The sequence below is a fragment of the Diabrotica virgifera genome, chromosome 4 (assembly GCF_917563875.1).
Source record: "Diabrotica virgifera virgifera chromosome 4, PGI_DIABVI_V3a".
In the NCBI taxonomy this organism is placed as follows: Eukaryota; Metazoa; Arthropoda; class Insecta; order Coleoptera; family Chrysomelidae; genus Diabrotica; species Diabrotica virgifera.
Window position 1 is genome coordinate 176,764,207 of NC_065446.1, and position 24,460 is coordinate 176,788,666.

The window sequence follows — 24,460 nt, forward strand, 5'->3', positions numbered from 1 at the left end:
ATCACAAATGATAGAAAAAAAAAGTCCGTGATAATATACATTTTAGTGACATGACATTTTAGTTAAATCTGACAGTTGTCACATTTTATTTGCAATTTGGCATAAAAACAAATCAATTGTGTTTATTGCATTTATAAAATGGTATTTTCTTTGATTTGTATAGTCTTATAAATTGTACAGATTATATTCGTAGATATATTATATAATTAGATGTGATAAGGTAGATTAAGTGTTCTAGATCTGCTCTTACCTTGCCTTGAGGATGGCGCAGAACAATCATAGGAGAGTTCTGAAAATTTTCTGAGAACCTAGAAAAGTAAAAGTAAAATCTGAGGTTCTAGAAAAATTAGGATACAGTATTTCTTTACTGCACATGATCAGGATCGTCTTAGAACCGTTCTAGGAGTCACAAACATTGTTATCTGTTATTTATTTCCTTGCAACAAAATATGTACCACCCAGATGCGTACCTATTGTATCTGTTGGATTGTCCGTTTTGTTTTTTTTTATTTTGTTTGTTTGTTTGATTCCTATTGATTGACTGGCCAGTTGGTTGCTAAAACAAGTGCCAATAAAACACAAACACACACAGACGCATTAATAAACGGTTAAAATTAATTAATTTTTCTGAATAATTATTTTATTTTGGAAATCCGATTTTGTAGAAAATATGATATAGGTATGTCAAATATTGCAAGATAACTTGTTCTGGAAAATATTACATACAGTTGAGTCCCTGAGCCCCCTCTTTACCCGTGCGTCATCATTTAAAGCATACGAAATAAGTCGATGATAAGTCGGAAATTGAAATTTACTAAACGCAACAGAAAGTCACTTTATTGTCTACTGTCACTTGCTGTTGCGTTTAGTAAATTTCAATTTCCGACTTATCATCGACTTATTTCGTATGCTTTAAATGATGACGCACGGGTAAAGATTCAGGGACTCAACTGTACGTGCCAATATGGTATAATAATCCTGTGTGGGCGATACATTGAATCTCAAATACCGATATATGTTCTGATATATATCGAAAATTGAATATCGATATAAAAATATCGATATATATTTAATACATCGATACATCGTCATCCCTATCTAGGAGAAACAACCATGTGTTTGAGAAGCTGAAATGTTAAAATCAACTTGAATAAACCATGAATATATAATAGTTTTTTAAGTCTCCTCTAACTGGAACTAGAAATACAATGAATGATGTAAAAATTATTTGCATAAAAATAATTATTTAAAATTTAAATACAAAAGAGATAAACTATTCATAATAACATTTTTAAGATATAACGATAGGACGTACCTATTCGTTTTTAAAAAACTCAACCTTTATAGCCTTTGACGGTAGTTAAACAACTATATTTAGAAATAGGTGAACGTTAAACTTGAAATTACTTTAGAGTTTTACGTCTAATGTTTTAGCTACATACTAACTTACCCGTTTAAAAGGTATTTTTAGAAAAATCTCGAGAAGCTCAGTGTTAAAACTCAAAACATCCGGATGGAATGATATATTATAATATAATTGTACTAATTACACACTTTTAAAATTCAGTTATCAAATAAGACAATCTAGTTGTCTTGGGTTATTATTGGATAGACTTACCCTTAATTTTTCTTTATAATAGACATGTTTTTATACTATTTGGAATTGTTAATACTTATAAACCTATAGGTTTCACCATTTCTATTCAATCTTTTTTTTTGGCATACACATTAGTGATTCAGCCAGTTACAAGTTACATATTTTAGCCCTAACTAACCTAAATAATCCTAACTACCCTAAGCGAATATCCGAAAGAAAAATTAATAATTATAACAAAAGGGACATTAACTGGGACACACACTTCTCGTCCAGGGACCTATCAGGACATTTTCATACAACAACACAAGACTAGGCCACGGATAAGTAAGGTAAAATTACAAAAGGTTAGACATAGCTGTCAAAATCAAAATCTTCTTCTTATGCTACTTATATCTTATATCAGAATTATCCGACGTTGGTGATCACTATTGCTTTTCGATCTTCTGCAATATGAAATAATATTTGTCCTGCATTTGACATCTGAGTCGATTCACAAATGTTTTTTAACCAAGAAACTAGTTTTGTTCCTACACCTCTACGGCCCTCTATTTTGTCTTTAAGGATCAATATTATTTAATATTTATATAGGTAGAAAGAATGATGTCAGACACTGTTATGTTCTGTAGCCGATTTTATTTTATAAACCCTAAAACTTATAATGATAAAGTGTTAATAACTGAACTATGCTACCTATACAGTTTTTATGATGTTTTAGTGACGGAATTGTTTAAAATGACGAACGGGCTCCGTCACTTTGTTCTTGTCCCTTTCTTTCTTTCTTTCTTTCTTTCTTTCTTTCTTTCTTTCTCTATTCGAACTTTGATTTATTTGGAGTAATCGTTTGTGTGATTAATTACTGTGCCAAGATAGTTGTAGTTTTCAACTTGTTCTAACGTTTTACCGTTCTTTCATCATTATTTTGGGTTTTTGATATCTTCATAAATTTAGTTTTCTTGATGTTTATTGATAATCCATATTCTTCTCCATAGTGAACTATCTTGTTCATTAGCTTTTGGAGGTCTTGGAGGTTGTCCGCTATTATGATAGTATCGTCCGCATATCTAGTGTTTCTCCCTCAAGAGCTCTTTTTATAATTTCTTTAGAGTATGCATTGAATAGTAGTGGTGACAATACACACCCCTGGCGCACTCCTATTTCGAACTCTTCTGGTGCGTGTTCGTCAATGCATATGTGCACCTGCTGTTTATAATATAGATTTTTTATAATTCGAAGGTAATTGTATTTATTTGTAATTGTTTTAATAAACCACCCACACATCTAGTGGGTGGGTGCAATATTTGGGGTCATTTAGTTGTCTCTAAAAAGTGTTTGCCACTTGCGATCCAATGCCTCGCAGTCATGCAAGGTATGGTTGACTGTTTTAGGTTCTCTACTACAGAGTCTGCAGCTCAAGCTGGCTCAACTCTTCATAAAATAGTCGCATTGTATGCAGGTAGGTACCTCTTAACAGACGTATGCCCAGTAAGCAAATCTGTTAGGACTCTGGTCTAATTGTTGCTTGTTTTCAGCAGTACTTCAGCCCTACTAGCACATGTCTGTTCGATATACATATTGCCATGTGTTCTGTATTATTTATATAAATATTAAATTGCGCAAAATTAATATTTAAATACAGGGTGATTGATTAGTGGGGTAAAGCTCAATAGATCCGCTATAGTAATAGATAGCAATAAAAGTTAATAACAAAAATTGTAGCCAACTTTGAGCTTCACATTTTAAAATTAATTAGAATATTACAGGGTGTTCGATAACATCGTGGCAGACCAAACTTATGTTTTTTTAAAAGGAACACCCTATATTTTATCTTATATTCGAAATTTTCTTAACTTCCCCATTACAAAAATATAAATATCTGTTATGTTATACAGGGTATTTACAAAGTTATAGCCAATTTTCTATGAAAATCGTAACAAGTCCAGCTCCCTGTATAAACAAAAATACGCACAACAGCAATGGTTTATTGATGCCATATTTTTTATTTATTGTCAAAATTTTTAAAAATGATTGTCATTGCTAATTTTCTTTATATCGAATACAGGGTGAGTCCAAACGCAATTACATTATTTTCTCGCTAATTTTAAATGGAACACCCTATATTTTATATCACTACTGAAAAGTACCATTATCGTACTTTAGTTTGTATACAACATTCCCTATGTCTAAATTTATTAGTTTTCGAGATATTTTCATTTTTCAATGGACCAGTAGCGTGGCCACACAGATCACCAAGATTTAATAAACTGGACTGATTTTTTTGGGGTTACGTTAAGAATGAAGGTTATAAAATGTCTCCAACAACAAGGGATGAGATGAAAAATAGAATACAAAGTGTATTTCGAAGTGTTCATTTACAAATGCTTCGTAGTGTAAGTAACTCATTCACTTAACTCATTTTGAACACCTTATGTAATTAAATATATAAAAATATTTTACTAAAAGTAGCTTTTAATTTTTTCGAAAATGTTGTATTTTGTGTTCATGTTTTTTTTTGTAAAATTTTTAACTGCTTAATTATTTTTCGTTCTATATTTGTTACATTGTTACATTTACATACAAAAGTAGTTTTTAATATTGTTTTCAGAAAATGTTGTATTTTGTGTTTGTGCTTTTTTGTAAAATTTATACTAATAAATTATTTTTCTTTCTCTATTTGTTACATTTACACACAAAAGTAGTTTTTAATTGTTTCAAAAATGTTGTATGTTGTGGTTGTGCTTTTTTTTGTAAAATTTATTACTAATAAATTATTTTTCTCTCTTTATTTGTTACATTGATACATTGATTACCGGATTGATAATCAGTAATCTTAAATTATCAGTTTTACAAAATTCCGTCATGGCTTACTTAAAATTTGGAAAGATTTAGACCCCTAATTAAAATTTGTTCTGAAAAATGAAAATATCTCGAAAACTAATAAATTTAGATATAGGGAATATTATACAAAAATTAAAGTACGGTAACGGTGCTTTTCGATAGTGATATAAAATACAGGGTGTTCCATTTAAAATTACTGAGAAAATAATGTACTTGCGTTTTGACTCACCCTGTATTCGATATAAAGAAAATTAGCAATGTCAACCATTCTTAAAGATTTTCACAATCAACAAAAAAATATGGCACCAATAAACCATTGCTATTGTGATTATTTTTATGTATACAGAGAGCTGAACTTGTTGCGATTTTTCTAGAAAATTGGTTATAACTTTGTAAATACCTTTTATAACATAACAGACTTTTATATTTTTGTAATGGGGAAGTTAAGAATATTTCGAATATAAGATAAAATATAGGGTGTTCCATTTAAAAAAACATAAGTTTGGTCTGCCACGATGTTATCGAATACCCTGTAATATAATTTTAAAATATAAAATAAAATTTAGATAAAATTTAAATAAAAATTTAAAATATAAAATATAAAATAAAATATAAAATATAAAATAAAATATTAAATAAAATATAAAATAAATAAAATAAATATAATTTAAAATATAAAATATACCCTATATAATTTTAAAATGTGAAGCTCAAAGTTGGTTACAATTTTTTTTATTAACTTTTATTGCTATCTATTACTGTAGCGGATCTATTGAGCTTTACACCACTAATCAATCACCCTGTATATTTTATAACTCTGATAAGAGTTTTTTACAACAGTTTTTCAGTGTGTTATTAAAATGAATTATAAAAGCAGCAAACAAGTTACACGTGAACAAAACAGAAATCACATGTTAAACAAAAACTGAGATTGAATCAATAAAAATGAAATATATCTGCACTGATAAACAGTTGCGTTAACAATAATTTCATATGAAATACTTTTATATGTCGGTTTTTGTTAATACATTTTAAACATTATAGTTTCAATTTGTTTCCACAAAATGATTTAAAATTGTTTTCCAATTTGATATTTTATGACAAATCGACAAAACCTACTTTGTGTAATAATATTGTGTAGCAATATACAATAATACATACATTCGATTTCGTATTTTAATGACCTCGTGTAGAATGATCTATAGACAAAAAACCCGAATTTCCATATCAATTAAATGTTTTACACTTTCAAAAAAGTAATGTGGATTCTGTAAGGTAACAAATAGTCCGCTCCTTAAAAACAAAATCACGCTCATAATTTGGCTTAGAAAAAAAAGAGTACAAACAAATTAGTAACACAATAATCATCGACACTACTATCATCCATATCTTTTAGGTCTTACATCTTTCATTTGTTTAATTTTCTGACTCATTTCCAATCAAACTGTTTGTTTTCATACAAAGAATGCACTGATTGAATACATATTTTGAGTTCATCCATAAACTTCTTAAATATATATATTATATCTTACTTATTTTTCATATAAAGAGTTTTTTCATACCAGAGTTAAAAGTTGAGGCAATTGGAAAGAGTATCAAAATACTCTAATCAAATATAATAGCGAACTAAGAATGTTTAAAAGGACGTTTACTGGGCGTAAGGAAATGGATGACTCACAAAGTTTCACAAGCATAAAGAGAATATTTCGCGAAATGAACGACAGATCGAAAAACTAAAAAATACGCGCTTAATATTTTTCAAAAATCTATCGAATGATACCAAACATGACCTCCCACGGAGAGGGGTGGGGGGTAAATTTTAAATTTTAAATACGAACCCCGCGATGTTTCGCGAAATGAACATCAGATCGAAAAACTGATAAATACACGTATTAAATATTTTTAAAAACTATGAATGGCACCAAACACGACCACCCACGGACGTAGGGATGGGGGTTACTTTAAAATTTTAAATACGAGCCCCCATTTTTTATTGCAGATTTGCAGATTTGCAGAAAAATGATTGTTGGTAATGGAAAATTAAATTAAAAAATGGAAAGTCCCCACTAAAATCCAAAACTTAACTTAACTACTCTTCACAACCCAATAGGTTCCCATAACGCTCGAGTAACTGCACATTTAGCATACTTTCCTCCGCTACTACTATAGTTTTTTCCTCTCCAGTAAAAAGCTTTGTCAAATATTCGTTGTCATTTTTGCCGTAATGTTTGACTCACAAAAATATACAGATGAGCAACTGTACAAATTTAATTGAAATTAAACGATCACGTGAATTTATTTTTATTAATTTTCATGTTATAAAAATACCCCTAGACTTTTCCGATGTATATATAATTTGACGTTTTTAAAAATCCACTAGGTATATTGAAATAAACAATAAATACAAACACTATAATAACACTTAACACATGTTCTTAAGTATGTGTTAAAATTGACAATATTTGTGAAATAAGTCGAGAAATCGTATATCTTCGAACTGGCCTATTGTTCTAACAATAACATTAAAAAGCCAATGGGCTGGCCACTTTCGAGAGTGTTAATTGAATTTATTTGAATTATTATCGGTCACTCCGTTTATCTAGAATGTTTGTATATGTATGTGTTTTCAGTAAAAGGAAACTAATAACCAGAGTCGTAGAGATACTGCCTTTTCGGATTAAGGCTATAGGAACACCTTTCGTTATATTGATATGTTTGATCTCATTTAAAACGTTTTTTGGTAATACTTTTTTTATCGTGTATATCTTATGATTTTAAAAGAGAGGTAACATGTTGTTTGGTTTTTATTATGCAAGCATAAATTTGATTCTTTTTATCAGACAGAAAATGCACAAGGGTAATGGAAACATTTTTGTGCATAATCAGTGATCCTGAAAACTGTGTTATACACTGCTGGATATAGGTCTCCCTCAGTCTTTTCCATGCATTTCTGTTTTGTGCTGTTTGCATTCAGTTTTTGTCGGCCAGTGTATTATTCGCTGTGTCTATCTGTTGTCCGACATTCTAGCTACCTATGTGTCCAGCCCAGTTCCACTTTAGGGTCATAATTATTTCTACGGCATCCGTCACTCCTGTTCTCCGTCTTATATCCCTGTTCGTAATTCGATCCCGACGAGAAATGCCCAACATTGAGCGTTCCATGGCTCTTTGGGTAACACAAATTTTATTTCTTACTTTCTTGGTTATTGTTAAAGTTTCTGCACCATGCATAGGTAAGTACTGGCAACACACACTGATCAAAGACTTCTCTTTTGAGACACATAGGCAGTTCTGACTTAAGGACATAGCTCAGCTCGCCGAATGCCACCCAAGTGAGTCCTATGCGGCGGCTTAGTTCGCACGTTTGATTATCTCTTCCTATGCGTATCTCATGTTCTAAGTACTTATAACGCTTTGGCCACACGGGCGATTTTTTACGGCGCGATAATTTACGGCGCCCATTGGTTTGGCTACCTCCTCCACCAATTTTAGATGAAATCATTAATTTAGCTAATCATTAACTAAGCAGCCTTACACCTAAAAGGCCGATGTCAGATTAGGCCGATGCCACATTATGCGTTTTGACCGGATGCGGTGGAAACGCATCCGTTTCCAACGCAACGGGACCGACCTGTCACACTATGCGTTTAGTCTGGTGCAATTTGTAAGCGCGTACCGATGACTCAAAACGCATCCGTTTCCAACGCAACCGGACCGATCTGTCACACTATGCGTTTTCACCGGATGCGGCGGAAACGCATCCGGTCAAAACGCATAATGTGGCATCGGCCTTATGCGTTTTGACCGGATGCGTTTCCGCCGCATCCGGTGAAAACGCATAGTGTGACAGATCGGTCCGGTTGCGTTGGAAACGGATGCGTTTTGAGTCATCGGTACGCGCTTACAAACTGCACCAGACTAAACGCATAGTGTGACAGGTTGGTCCGGTTGCGTAGGAAACGGATGCGTTTTCACCGCATCCGGTCAAAACGCATAATGTGGCATCGGCCTAAAGGTAGAAAGGCTTAGGACTAAGTAAGTAAGTAATGCCCGGTTGCACCAACAGATCTTAAGCTTAAGTTGAGAATATCATAAGAATTAATATAATATAATTATAATATATTACAATAAGAATAGCATAATATAATAATAGATATAATTGATAATAAGGTAAGAATCTAAAATTATGGTGCAACGTAAGTGATAGTCAAGGAGGCCCTATCTATAAGTAGAGCTTAGCTAAGCTGGAGCTTAAGATCTGTTGGTGCAACCAGGCATAAGTAACTTCAAAAGCTTTTGTTCTATCAAAACAACTTTACTTAATATAACGTACCTTTTGAAAAAATAAACAAAACCGTTTTTTTAATTTTCTTTAAAATCAATAGTAATCGAGCTATACTTTATTATATGTTGGCTCTTCTGCGTCAACTGCTAAATATTTTAGTTTCAAAGTCAAAAGACGGGAAAACTATGCATTTTTCAAGGAAGACTGTTTCAAACTAATTTAAAGTACTTAAAAATATCTATCTTCAGAAATAAAAAAAAAGTCTTTAGCTCAAAAATTAAGTGAGTTGTAATGAAAAGAATGTCAGTCCCCATTTTTTTCAGCGAAAAAGTGATCGCAAGCAACCCCCTAATCACCACCCTAATTAAAATTAGTCATTAACATTATTTGGTGTTTTTTAATTATGTATTATTAATAGGTTCTAGAAGTTTGACCGGCTTAGAATGATTAGTTTTTAAAAAAATTGAGTTAAAAGCGAATAACGAATTTTTGTAGTTTGGAAAAAATGGCATTTTCTTCAGAATAGCAAAATTAGCATCAGAGATACAAAAAAATGTTTAAATATGAAATGTGAGCTATTGACAATTAAAACTTGTAATAACATGCAAAAACCACCTTTACTAACCCTTTCAAAGTTACCTCTTTTTGCGACTGAGGATATTAAAAAGATTTAATATTAATAGGCTTATAGATCTTGTAAAAACCTACAAAATTATTTTTTACCAAACTTTCTAAGATAAAAAATAAAAAAGTTGTGGTTAAAAAATCAATATATTTTTTTGAAAAAAAAAAAAGGAGAAATCCAATTGGGAGCATAATAATGTAAGTTAGCGGTGTTTTTAGTCATTGGCCTTAGTCATTCTTATTTATTTATATATTATTAATAGATTCTAGAAGTTTGACTGGCGTAGAAGGATTAGTTTTTAAAAAACTGGAGTTAAAACCGAAAACCAAATTTTTGTAGTTTGTTAAAAAATGCCATTTTCTTCAGAAGAGAAGATTAGCATCACAAAAATACGAAAAAATTTTTCAATATAAAATTGTACGTTATTTAATTCCCAAGAACTTGGTTTGAAAAAAAATTTTCTACGGCAAAAATTGAGTGAATCATAAATGAGTATATCGAAAAACATTGAGTTATTCTATACAAAACTAACACTTTCGATAGCGAATAAATCGAAAACTATTAATTTTATCAAAAAAATGTATAGAACCTTTTTTGCTTAGAATTAATGTTTTATCAACTTTTGCGGTCAAAATATAATAAAAAAATTCCACCCCCGAGATGGGGTGGCAACCACCCCCATGGTCAAAGCGCCTTTCGGCATAATATAGATTTTGATCCTTGGACTTGATCGATTTACTACTTATTCTCAAATTTTCAAGTAAATTGATCCATTCTGTAAAAATTACGAGGTGAAAAGCTTCGGTTCCTGGCCTAGTACACATCTACAGGATTTAACGACAAACAATACACAGTAAGAAGCAGCTTTCCTATCCTACTTTTTCTTTTTGTGCAGACATGACTGTTTTACAATGCTACTCCAGTAAGTTGTCGTTCCATCGTTTTCATGGTCTTCCCAGAAATAGTCTTCCTATTGGGGAACCGTGTTTGGTACGGCATACGTTGTTAATCATCTTCACTTTGAAAGATTAGTATTCGTCGTCTGCATAGCAAATTATTTTAAGTTGGTTTTCTCTCATTTGGTATCATTTTCATTTCTTACTTTTTTTATTTTTCAAGCTACCAAACAGACGACTCTATACATGGCGATCGCCCGCAGATACATCGGAGAAAGTAGTTAGGAACCAGATAGACTACATTATGATAAATGAAAGATACCGTAATGCTGTTAAAGCTGTGAAAGCATATCCCGGAGCAGACGTGGCCTCAGACCATAACCCACTTATCGCCAGGATTACATTCACACTTAAAAACATTAAAGACATCAAAGAACTCCTACAATAGACACAAGTAAGCTTAAACAACAAGATATAAAAGAATGCCTCCAACATGAACTGCATATGAACTGTAGCAAACTGAACATAGACACCAATGATATTGACGAGCACTGGGATCGACTAAAACATTGCCTACTAGAACCGTGCAAAGAAATACTGAAGACTTCTACAAAAAGAAATAAAGAATGGATGAACAACGAGATACTCAATACGATAGAACAACGGAGACAACATAAGAACAAAGATAACAATAAATACAGGTTGAACAACGAGATACTCAATACGATAGAACAACGGAGACAACATAAGAACAAAGATAACAATAAATACAGGTAGATTAACCACCAGATAAGAAGGATGATAAAGCAGGCAAAAGAAAAATACTTTTAAGAGAAATGCAAAGAGATCGAGGACCTTCGAAAAAGATACGATCTATTTAATCTACACAAGAAAGTAAAAGAAATGACAGGGCTAAGAAAACAAAATCTCACTGGTGCACTTCTGGATCGACACGGGATTACTATAACACAGACCGATGAGAAAGTACAACGCTGGGCAGAATACATAGATGAACTGTTCGATGATGAAAGAGGAGACCTGGAAAACATAGAACTTACTTCAGAAGAAATAGGTCCAGATATCACAAAAGAAGAAATAGCACACGCATTAAAAACAATGAAGAACGGAAAAAGCCCTGGGCCTGACATGCTTCCTATCGAAATAATAAAAATTATAGATGAACAGCACATTGATGTTCTAGTTCAGGGGTTCCCAACCTTCTAGCAACTGCGTACCACCTGATACATTTTGAAGATTTTGGCGTACCAGCAAACACCGATGGAGGGGGCCATGAAATGGAAAGAAACAATTTTTTTAGAAACATATTTGCTGTCAGAAATATGTCCATTGGCTTGTTTAATTTTATCCAGAAGTCAATTAAGGATTTCTCTTTAAAACTGTCTTCTGTGAAATCGATTAATGTTTCCTGTAAATCCTGTAATTCCAACTCATTTGGTGGATGATGCTGCAGAAGGATTTTTAATCCAGTCAAGTTTGGAATAGTCTTCAGAGAAATATTTATTAAAACTGTCTTGAAGAGATTCCAAGTGAAGAATTATATCAGCAACCACATCTGGTATTGGAGATATTTCGTTTTCGTTAAAAAATGGTGACAGCGTAGGAAATGCAGAGATATCCTTCCCCTGTATTTGAGAACATAAAAGAACCACTTTTTTCTTGAAGGAGTTATTTTCTCATCGGCTGTGAAGGGTGTTGTGTTTGCTCCCTGAAGACCTATTTTCAGCGTGTTGAGTCTGTCAAAAATTTCAGCTAGATACGCCAATCTTAGCAACCATTCTCCATCATAGAACAACTTGTTCATGTCATTATTTTTTCCGTTAAAAGCATTAAAACTTCTGACCTCAGTTTAAAGAGACGGGTGAAAAGACGCACTAGCACTTCCTCAGACAAAGGCCCATGTTTCACAAAAAGCGACGCGTACCACCTGAATTCTTCCCGCGTACAGTGGTACGCGTACCACCGGTTGGGAACCCCTGTTCTAGTTATACTTTTGAACCAAATTTATAGCTCAGGCGTATTACCCAAAGAATGGTTAACGTCGATCTTTGTTTGTCTCCCCAAAAAGAAAAACGCAAGAGAATGCGCCAATTACCGCACCATCAGCTTAATGTCCCATGTGCTGAAGTTGCTACTGAAAGTCATCCATAACCGAATATATCATAAATTGGACATATATATATTAATGATACACAATTTGGGTTTCGCAAAGGCCTAGGAACGCGTGAAGCTCTTTTCTCACTTAATATCCTAATACAAAGGTGCCTAGACGTCAATTAAGATATATATGGCTGTTTTATTGACTATAATAAAGCTTTCGACAAAGTACGACATGAACAATTAATGAATGTCCTGAAATTAAAGAAGATAGACTACAATGACCTCAGGATCATATCTAATTTATACTATAAGCAGCGAGCAAATGTACGTGTTAACGAACAGGTGTCAGAGGAAATTGAAATTAGACGTGGGGTGAGACAGGGATGCGTATTGTCTCCAGTTCTCTTTAATGCCTACTCGGAAGACATCCTAAAACAAGCTCTTGAGGGTGAAACAGCTGGAATAAAGGTGAACAGAGTTCCCATTAACAATATTAGATATGCGGATGACACTGTCGTCTTAGCCGAAAATATTGAAGATCTTCAGAGACTGGTTAACAGAATAGCGACATATAGCCAAGAATACTGTTTAACAATGAACATCAAGAAGACAAAATTTATGAGAATTTCTAAAACTCAGAGAAATAACGAGAATCTCCTCATAAACGGAACCAACGTCGAACAAGTAGACCAATATGCATATCTTGGAACAATGATCAACTCCACAAATGATTACTTCCAGGAGATTAAAATTAGAATAGAAAAGGCTAGAGCGAACTTTAACAAAATGAGAAAAGTGCTCTGCACAAGAGATCTAAGGTTAGAGCTAAGAATAAGGTTGGCTAGGTGCTACGTTTTCTCGACTCTGTTTTACGGAATGGAAGCTTGGACCTTGAATGCGGCATCAATGAAAAAACTGGAATCATTCGAGATGTGGGTATATAGAAGAATTCTAAAAATATCGTGGACAGAACACGTCACAAACAAAGAGGTTCTGAGAAAGATGAATAAAGAAATGGAAGTCTTAAATACAATTAAAACCAGAAAATTGGAATATCTCGGACATATTACACGTGGAGAGAGATACAACTTGCTCCAACCCATTATGCAGAGAAAGATTCAAGGAAAGAGAAGCATAGGGAGACGCAGAATATCGTGGTTGCGCAACCTGAGAGAATGGTACGGATGTACATCAAACGAACTTTTCAGAGCAGCCGTCTCCAAGGTCCGAATAGCTATGATGATTGCCAACCTCCGTCGCGGAGATGGCACTTGAAGAAGAAGACTTTTTTTATTATTTCATCGATGACCAGGTTAAACAATACGTGACTCAGGGAATTTTTTCCTCTACTTTTACTTTTATTGTGTTGTTCTGGTAGATATTCTTGATCTTTTTAATTATTGCTTATGTGCTGAATAAAATATTTTGACAAGCTCATAGACTTACCGCTCTAAGAAGAAATATTGTACGAACCTGAAAATAAAAAAAAAACAAATATTATTATAAGAAAATCTACTAAAGACATATTACTAGATGGTCTAATAAGTACAATCCGACAAACGAGAGCTGGCGGGTGACCTTAATCGCGGGTGTCACAAATGCGTAGTTTCTGTATCAAAAATTTAGTTGGGATCTGAAAATTACGTAAGTAGATATTATTCACTACGATGTGAACTTCTAGCCGACAGCAATAAAAATGAGCAATCCCTTCCCCTTTTCAATTTGTTCTACGCGCCACCCGCCAGCACTCACTTGTCGGATTGTAACCTCCTTTGAAAAAAGGTTTAGTCTACAGTTTGTTATAAATAGTTCGAACAACGTTGAATGAACAACAGTTTTAGTTCTTTACATAGTTAACAATAATTAAACACCTATGCTGCATAATGAGGTCTTTTTTATGTGTTATTTTATCTAATAAAAATGCGAATGATTACTATACTAGGCTGTTTAATAAATTTTGCGGTTCGATAAGAGAGGGCGTTGCTACTAGCCTAATTCTATTTTGTTATGTTGGTACACTCTTCATATTATGAACGTGTGTGAAGTTTCATTTCAATCTGTCTGACATCATTTAGTATGGACGTGTCCATAGACATAATAAAGGGTAGACCAGGCAAGGTATGGGCCGCTCTGTGCATCGAGGTGTATAGATAGTGCAAACACTCGTGACCACGGCGCAGTAGACGAAATTTGGTTTAGTCCCCACTTCCATGCGAAACGCATGTATCTATAATAGAACCTTTCTGCCTTTCCGTGAATTTTGACTCCGCCTTCGCGCAGCTCCATGGTCAGGAGTGTTTGCACTATCTTTAACGCCAATATCAATGGACAATATTCACTTTGAGTGGCCACCTTTGTCTGTCACATGCGCGGGATCGCTTTGTAAAAAGAGATAAACAGACCACTGATCGACTGCCCGCGCGTTACGCTTGTTTGCTCAGTATGCCTTGTCTATCCTTAATATGTTTATGGACGTGTCACGGTATTTTTTACACTGGAAACAATCCAGTATCGTGCAGTGATTGAATTTTTATTTTTGAAGGTTCAAAAGCAAATATTGTTCTGAAGCTATACCCAAGTTCAAAAGCAAAGGAAATTTATAACGAATGTTGAACGTATATAATGACTGTTGTATTTCAATTATTAAAGTAGAAGGATGGGTTGCTGAATTTAAACGTGGTCGTACAAGCCTTGAAGAATCCACGTCAAGGACGTCCAAAACCAGCAACAACATCAAAAATCGAAAAAATACAGGACATGATATTTGAAAATCGTCGAGTAACGGAAAGATATTTTGTAGAAGCCCTAGTCATATAAATATATCTTTAGGCAGTGTAAGTAATATTTTTACTGAAGTATTGGTTTTCAGATAGCTGTGTTCATAATGCAATGGGTACCGCATTCGCTAACCACGGAACAAAAACACATTCGAATCAGACTTTCTCAGCAACATTTAGAGCATTTTCGAACGGATAAAGTAGATTTTGTTCGTCCATTCATCACTACAGATTAAAATTAGGTCTTTCACCACGATCCTCTATTGAAACAAGAAGCGAAAGAGTGGTGTGAACCTGGTTCTTCGGCCCCGAAACGAGTTCGCGTCCAGAAATCGGCCAACAAGGTGTTAGCATCAGTTTTTTGGGATCCGAGAGGAATTTTGTTATGGATTTACTTGCAAACTGGTAAAACAATAAATCATAAATATAATTATAACCTTTTAGACCAGCCGAAGAAAAAAATTCGGGAAAAAGGCCCGGATTGCAGAAGATCAAAAATCCTTTTTCATCAGGACAATGTCATATGAGCATTTTAAAAATGGCTAAAATTCATGAATTAAAGTTCTAATAATTGTTGGAACATCCACCATATTCATCAGATTTGGCCACCAGGGACTTTCATGCATGTAATACCTAAAAAGATTCATGCGGGGAAAGCGTTTTTCATCAAATGTTGAAGTCATAACAGCTGTGGAAGCGTATTTTGCCGCCCTTCCAGATTCTAACTTCATGGATGGAGTTTATAAATTGGAATCTCGTTAAAACAATTATTGTATTGATGTTCAGGGAGTCTATATTTAATAATAAAGTGTATGCCAAACCATAAAATAGACACTGACTGTTTGACTTGTACACACTTCTATATAAATCAAAACGGGAACTGGTGTATGTTTTCAAAGACTGATAATGTGTAAATAAATTTATTAATATCGGCTAAGTAGTTTCAGCATTTTTAATGCTATCATCAGAGCTATCCTATAAAAAGACTAAGTTGAAGAATCTTATTCATAAAAAATTATAAAGTGAAAGAGAAAACTTTGAACATTCTTATTTTTTAAAATTAACCCAGGGATCTAACCACTGGTTAGGGTAAAAACCCTTAAATGTATAAAATAATCACATTTAATGTGTTTTTAAAAAATGGCTACCATTTTTAAAATCAACAGCTGTTACTGACAATATGCAAAGATGACAGGATGCGAACGGAAACAAACTTCCTAGCGACATCTATGTTATTAAATAATAATTAAAATTTGAAAATGACTAAGTTATCAAATGTGAGTTAATCTAAAGTTAAATTTAAATAACAATCGTTAAGTTTAAAGTAAAAAGTTGAATGTGCAAAATTATCAAAATTATCAAAGTATTATTAAATTATTAAAAAACAAAACAAAACAGTCAGTTCTGACCAAATATAGAAGTGAGATACAGTGGAACCTTGATTATCCGTCAGGGCACCGGACCAAGGGTATGACGGATAATCAAAAAGACGGTTAACAGAACATTAAAACAAAACGTCAGAGTACAACTCTTAGATTTTATTTGTATTTTTTATTTCACAATATAAGAAGGATTTATGTATGGGCAATCGAATCAATTTGGTTTAAAATATTCTAAAATCTTTTTGTTTTACTGTTGCTTCACATTTTGTAACAGCTGAATTTCTTAATCGGAGTAAGATCATGCAATCTATTTTATTGGCTTCTTGTTGAGAATACCACTCGATAAATTGTTGTATGTGCTATGCAGCTCCTCTAGCTTCTTTACTCAAATTTAGCTTCTTCAAATATTTGTCAGTTGCAATAGCATCATCGACATTGCCACCGTCAAATTCCAAGTCTGTATCAGCTTCTGAATCTGTTTCGTCCGCATCCGTTGCCATTTCATCGATTTCATCATTTGTCAGCATTTAATAGCTGTTTGCATCCATCTCACAAATTATTGTTTGGCTTATCGCAATGCTCAAACAAAATGAATTGACTCAATTTTTGCTTATGTACGGACTCTGACGGTTAACAGAGGTGACGGTTAACGGAGAGACGGATAATCGAGGTTCCACTGTAGATGAAAAAACCAAGGAGATGTACTGTTGGACAAGCTCAGAGTTTCAAAGCTGTTTCTTTAAGAACAATATTATTATTAAATTAAGCCAAATCGACAATATTTACTTATTTGTAATCAATGAAAGAAAATTGTTCAAAACACTTAAGCAATTGTTGGGTATGCTGAATACAAAATTATTAAAGAAACTTCTTATGGGTGTTAACACAATTTTGAGGGTTTCTTTTTAGTTCCCTGCTAATTTCTAAGTCTTCTAATAAATTCATTTTTGTATAGTTGTTAATGGGTATACTTTGTAGAATCCTACTATCTCTTTGGGGACTGAAGTTATGTTTAGAAGCATGTAAGTGATTACCAAAACTAGATTTGTTAATCTTAGACAAATGTTCTTTAATGCGTGTTTCCAAAGGTCGCATAGTTCTACCCACATAAGTAACAGGGCAGTCAGCACAGGACAATTTATATACACCACTTTTTGATGTTTTTTCAATTTTATCTTTGGTGTAAGAAAAAATAGATTTGATATTTTCTTTACATTTGAATGAAAGTTTAAGGTTTAGGGATCTATTCCTTTTATTCCTTAATTAGTTATGTTATCAACCTTAGGGTATGTTATCAACCAAAGTAGGGGAGTAACCATTACTATATGCAAGTTGTTTGATAATATCTAATTCTGACTTGAAATTAGTATCTTATAATGGTAGACTAAGTAAACGATGGATATAGCAATAAAAAGAAGCCATCTCCTGTTGAAAAGGATGGTTAGAAGATCTAGGGATGATATGCTCAGTCTGAGTAGGTTTTCTAAAGACTGAAAAACTTAATTTACTGTCCATTCTAGTTCAAGTAAGGTCTAGAAAATTTATAGACTTGTTAGACTCGGTTTCTAGAGTGAAATTTATAGCTGGAAGTAAATTTTTGAGCGAAACTAGAATATTTTCAGCATCTGTAGAATTGCCATCTATAATAGCCAATACATCATCAACATACCTGAACCAATATAAGATTTTTTGGAAAGAGTTTTGGTTCGAAGAATTATTATCAAAGACGTTAGTCTCGAGGTTATTAAGAAATAAATCTGCTAGCAATGGTGATAAAGGATTGCCCATTGCAAGCCTTGTGCTTGTCTATAAATAATATCGTTAAAGGAGAAGAAATCTTGTGATAAACAAAATTTAAGTAAACCCAACAAGTAAGAAATTGAAACTCTATTAATATTACTTTTAATAAGTAAATTCTCCACTATAGGAATGGTTTCATCTCTAGGTACATAAGTAAACAAATTACTTACATAAAAAGAAACTAGAAAGAAGTCTCTAGGTAAATTTAAAACTGACAACTTATTTACCAAATCAGTAGAATTTTTGACAGAATAAGAAGGTTGTAAAGTTATTGTAGATTGTAAAATGGAATTAATGAATTTAGACAATGTAACAACTGGTGTGTTGTAAAAGCTAACCACTGGTCTCATAGGAACATTCGGTTTGTGAATTTTTGGTAAACCGTATAGTCTAGGTATTTGAGGATTTGACAAAATGAAGGTTTTTTCTTTCATTTTATGTAATTGTAGGAAATCTTTATGTTTAGATAAGTTATTTTTAGGTTAGTGATTAGTTTATTTAGACGATTTCTATCTAGAACGTCAAAGTTGTTATTTCTTAAAAATTCTTCAGTTTTCTGAACATAATCACTATGATGCACGATGATGAGGCAGTTGCCTTTGTCAACTTTAGTTATGATGAGGTTATTAATTTTCAGTTTGAAGGATATTTGTCTAATCAAATAGAGTTGTTTAAAACATTTGATTTTAATGTTATTAACATTGTTATTAAATTTGATAAGATCTTTTTGTAAAGAAAGAAAACAATTGATTTTCAAGTTAGTTTTAGAAATGTTGTCTAAAGGTAAGCTTTCTGTAACGGTATCAATATCAACTGAAAATTCCTCAACCATTTTATTTTTAAATGGTACTAAAGTAGAGAATTTTAAACCGTTGGACAAAAAATCAAGTTCTTTATTTGTGAACGAGCAATTTAACAAGTTAACTGTACGTTTGTGAAATCTAAACTTAAAGGAACCCATCAATCTATTAGTGTTTTGACTATTACTGTTAAGATTATTTTTCTTTTTTATGAAATTGTCAAGCTTGTTATTTACTCTATTAAATTTAGACTGTTTTATGTACTCTAGATTATCTAAATGATTAGCTATGGAACACCATAAAATGGTGTTTTTCTTATTGAACCACAAATTTTTTCTTATTGAACAGTCTACTATTTAGAGCTTTGTATATGTAGTTAAATAACATCAAAAATAAAATAAATACAATATGTAAAAAAATGCCTTACATTAATTTTTCAACTCCCTCATAACAAGATGAACGTTCGCGAAAAGGTTATTAAATTGCAGCACAGACGGCCTCTACCGTATGCACATAACAGTGAACATTGACCCGTACGCGTACGTTTGCTCGAGGTGCGGATATTATTTTGGACCAATAAATATGCTCGTCTTATTGTCTCTACAATTTAGGAATAAAAGAAAACTCAATAACAATTAGTTTCAGTGATCAAAAGTAAAAAAATGGTTAGCAGCACTTTGTTTCTACACTCCTTATTAGAAAACCCATAAAGAATCACACAATGGCAGAGTTATCTGAGTTATGCCATGGCATTTACATATTTATACCATGGGTGTAGAGATTTTAGCAGGCCGAGAAGACAGAGAAGATATCTCGCCATGAGCGTACTGCTTTTGGTTTGGCTTAAAGTCTTAAGGGAAGAGTATGGTTTGAAATCAACATTTTAAGCACATTTTTGTGATTTTTTTTGAAACTATGGTAGAACTATTTTATTTTTAAATTAAATAAGCATATTAAGTACAAATCAAAGAATATTTAAAAAAAATTGCAAGGAAAATATTGAAAAATAAGCCAACGGTGGCAAATGTTTACAGACACCTAAAAGAAAAATGTGATTATGCGGAGGACATCAGAAATCGTCACTAAATTACGTGAAACAAAAGTTCAAACAGATTTTATTAGCTTATCGCGGTCTTCTTACTTTCTGTTCTAATTTTACTCCAAACAATCTGAAATGTTCAGAGATTATTATTGAAGTTATGCACTGTCATTTAAAATAATAAAAACAGTTAAAAATGTCATACCATACCCGCCACCCGCTGCATACCACCCTGACAACGTATAGATATTTTTATAATAAATGATACATTTTATTTATTTGTTAATATTTGATATTATTTAACTACACTCCTGGTCAAAAAATCCGGACACTCGCATTTTATATGTTGTTTTTTTTTTTAAATTCTGTAGGTGTTATGTGGTTTAATTGGGGAGGAAGTAAAACATTAAATATGAATCGTTTATTTAAAACACTAAAAAATGAATTACGAGAAAAATAAGTAACCCAAAAGAAAGTAATAAGTATAAATAATATAGTATAACACAAAAGAAAGAAATAAGATTTCTCTCGTGACACAGCCCCCTCCAGGTCGAAACCAAATTTTTTGATTAGTATGGACATCTATATTAATATTACTACTATTTAATTCAACTTAATCTACTATTTAACCAGTTGCTTTGAAATTTAGGGTATGATTTAAGCATCAGAAGTCTCAGCATTCCGTGTAATAAGAAGGGTGTAAGTTAATTTTTACATAAGTTATGAATATGATAAAAACTCAAAATTTATGATTTATTTTGCAATTTTCTAAGCAATCAATAAGGATAGACGTATTCAGAGAACGCCATATTGAAGTTTTTTATACGATTTATGAGTTTCTTACTCTCAAAGTTGTTTCAAATGCTTAACTTTTTGGCAATAGACGAAAAAAGCGAAAATTTACCGTTTTTTGATCTTCATTTGTTTATAACTATGTATATCATCAAAATCGGCTGCAGGAAACATATAAGTTTTTATTATGGATGTCCATACTACTCAAAAAATTTGGTATCGGCCTGGAAGGAGTTGTGGCACCAACAGGAATTTTTTTTCCTTATTTCTCTGAACTAAAAAGTAACACAACAAATTAACATTATTCGAAAAATTAAATAAACAAAAATAAAATTTTAATTGTCCACAGTTGACTGTTCTTTAGGTTTAGTATCGATCGGGTATTGCCTCCCCTACATATGTGGAAGATTTCAATATGCCTAGGCATAACTTGCAATAAATTGCTAAATCTGTTCTTGTGGTATGTTCTAATTCTTTATTCAACACTATTTTTAGCCCTTGAATCGTTCCTGGAAATGGTTGTCTTTGTTTAATCTTTTTCCCTAAAATGCCCCATAAATGTTCTAATGGATTCATGTCAGGACTACAAGCGGGCCAATCCAAAACGGACATTCCAACAGTATTTAGGTAGTCCATGACGGTTCGCGTAGTATGTGGCCGCTCATTCATCATCATCATCAGTGGCGTTACAGCTCTTTATGAGCCAAAGCCTTCTTAAGAGCAATCCTCCATTCGTCCCTGTCTCTGTCAACTCTTCTCCATGCTCTAATTCCAAAAGATTTTAAATCAGTTTTTAGGTTGTCTTGGTACCTAAATATCGGTCTTCCTCTTGCTCGTTGTCCTATCGGCCCTTTTCGGTCAAAAACTTTTCTGACTATGGCACCTTCCTCTCGCCTGATTAGATGACCTATCCATCTAAGGCGTGCTACGTTAATGAATTGTACAACGTCAGGTTCTCCAAAATTTCTATACAACTCAAAGTTGTAACGCCTGCGCCACAAACCTTTTTCTTTTATGCCACCATAATATATTCGTCTTAGAATTTTTCGCTCAAAACGTTTGAGCAGTTCTTGGTCATTCTGAGTAAGTGACCAAGTTTCTGAGCCATATGTTAGTACTGGTCTTATTAGTGTTTTGTAGACAGCAGTGGCGTGCTGGAACTTTTCAAGCGGCCCGGTGATTTTATGGAAAAGCGGCCTCCCCTCCTTATTTTACCTTCTTTTATCAGAATATTTTATTCGTTATTCATAAAATCAAAAAAACAAAAATATAAATTATTTTTATAATCTATTAACGCTCGGTTTCATAATCAGTTAAAGTGGACTTTAAATTTTAAGTTGGTACCTTTATCAATTCATGCAATTCATATGGGTAAATGTCAACGTTAAAGGAACTTTAGTTAATGTTCACTTTAAGTTGATTATGAAACGGGCGTTATGTATATGGTCTTATTTAATTACCTACTTAACTTGTATTTTACAATTAAAATTTTTTTTATTTTTTTAAAATGTTTATTAATAGATATTATTGGCAAAATTAACATTCGATTAGAAATTAACAAAAATTAAAGGCACTCGTGGGAGTGCCGACAGAAGTGAAAACTTCTTATAGTATATAAATTACGAGCTCAATGCTTTTACCCCATCCTAAAAGAAGTGCTATACCTATATATATATATATATCATATACGATATACACGATGCGTATGCCCTATGCTATTTATGTATACATACACATAATTTATATATGTACAAAATTTATTTCAGCGAAGTGATGACGGTCGCAAATTCAATACTTTTTCACATTTTCACCATTCAAGAAGTGCACAACGTCCCTAAAGAAATTTTCAATTCAAAAATTTATTTCGTCGAAGCAATAACAATCGCTAATTTAGTACTTTTTTCCCATCCGAAAAGTGCACAACGTCGCTCAAGAAGTTTTCACTTCAAATATTTATTTCGTCGAAGCGATTACGGCCCTAATTCAATACTTTTCTTCCATACAAAAAGTGCACAACGTCCCTATAAAAGTTTTCATTTAAAAAATTTATTTCGTCGAAGCGATGACGGTCGCTAATTTAATAATTTTCCCCCATCCAAAAAGTGCACAACGTTCCTAAAGAAGTTTTCACTTCAAAAATGTACTTCGTCGAAGCGATGACGGTCGCTAATTTATATTTTTCCCCATCCAAATAGTGCACAACGTCCCTCAAGAAGTTTCCACTTCAAAAATTGATTTCATCGAAGCGATGACGGTCGCTAATTTAATGCTTTTTTCCATAGAAAAAGTGCACAACGTCCCTAAAGAAGTTTAACTTCAAATATTTATTTCGTCGAAGCGATGACGGTCCTTAATTCAATACTTTTCCCCCATCCAAAAGGTGCACAACGTCCCTCAAGAAGTTTTCACTTCACGAATTTATTTCATCGAAGCGATGACGGTCGGGATGACGGTCGATAATTTAATACTTTTTTCCATCCAAAAAGAGCACAACATCCCTAAAGAAGTTTTTACTTCAAATGTTTATTTCGTCGAAGCGATGACGGCCGCTTATTTATTACTTTCTCCCCATCCAAATTTAATAATTTTTCCCCATCCAAAAAGTGCACGCACAACGACCCTCAAGAAGTTTCCACTTCAAAAATTTATTTCTTCGAAGCGATGACGGTCGCAATGACAGTCGCCAATTTAATACTTTTTCTCATCCAAAAAGTGCACAACGTCCCTAAAGAAGTTTTCACTTCAATACATATACGTACAAAATTTATTTCGCCGAAGAGATAGCGGTCGCGATGACGGTCGCGAAATAAATCCTTTTTCCCTATCGAAAAATAGGTTTTACATTTATTTTAAATTTAAATACTTCTGTACAATTTATGTATAGATACACATAATATATAGATACGTACAAAATTTATTTCGTCGAAGAGACGACGGTCGCTATGACGGTCGCGAAATAAATCTTTTTTTCCCCATCCTAAAATAGGTTTTACATTTATTTTAAATTTAAATACTTCTATGCAATTTATATATACTTATAAAAATAATATATAGCATAAGCGATGACGGTCGCAATGACGGTCGCGAATTCAATGCTTTTTCCCCTATCCAAAAATCGCACAACGTCCCTAAAGAAGTTTTCACTTCAAAAATATTTTTTTTAGTTACATCTAAAATTTTTTGTGAACCTATTTGACCAGCCTCAAGAGGCCGCGGCCTCTCGGTGATTGCACCGATTCATTTATATGGCCAGCACGCCACTGGTAGACAGTCAATTTAATTTTTCTAGGTATTTTTAAGGCCATCTGTTTTCTTAAGCCATAGTAGCACTTATTGGCGAGCACTATTCTTCTTTTAATTTCTTCACTGACATTGTTATCTTTAGTTAGCAGCGAGCCTAAGTATATGAAGGTGTCGACACCTTCCAGTTCTAGGTCGCCAATTATTATTCTGGTAGGTATCGGGTTACTTGACCTAGTGCAACACATATATTTGGTCTTTTGAACATTTATAT

The 24,460-nt window shown here is 33.0% G+C and overlaps 1 protein-coding gene across 4 annotated transcripts in view; it reads right to left on the reverse strand.

The window, feature by feature from the left end:
* Positions 1-24,460, reverse strand: part of LOC126883261 (ephrin-A4) — a 443,595-nt gene that overhangs the window by 177,066 nt on the left and 242,069 nt on the right. Inside the window, exon 2 of one of the 4 annotated variants that reach the window (XM_050648575.1) lies at positions 13,803-13,829. The exons of 2 other annotated variants lie outside the window; for them this stretch is intronic. The gene's annotated coding sequence lies outside the window, so the exon portion shown is untranslated. Of the gene's footprint in view, positions 1-13,802; positions 13,830-21,058; positions 21,222-24,460 lie in introns of all 4 variants that reach the window. One more of the 4 variants, XM_050648574.1, reaches the window with a different exon arrangement.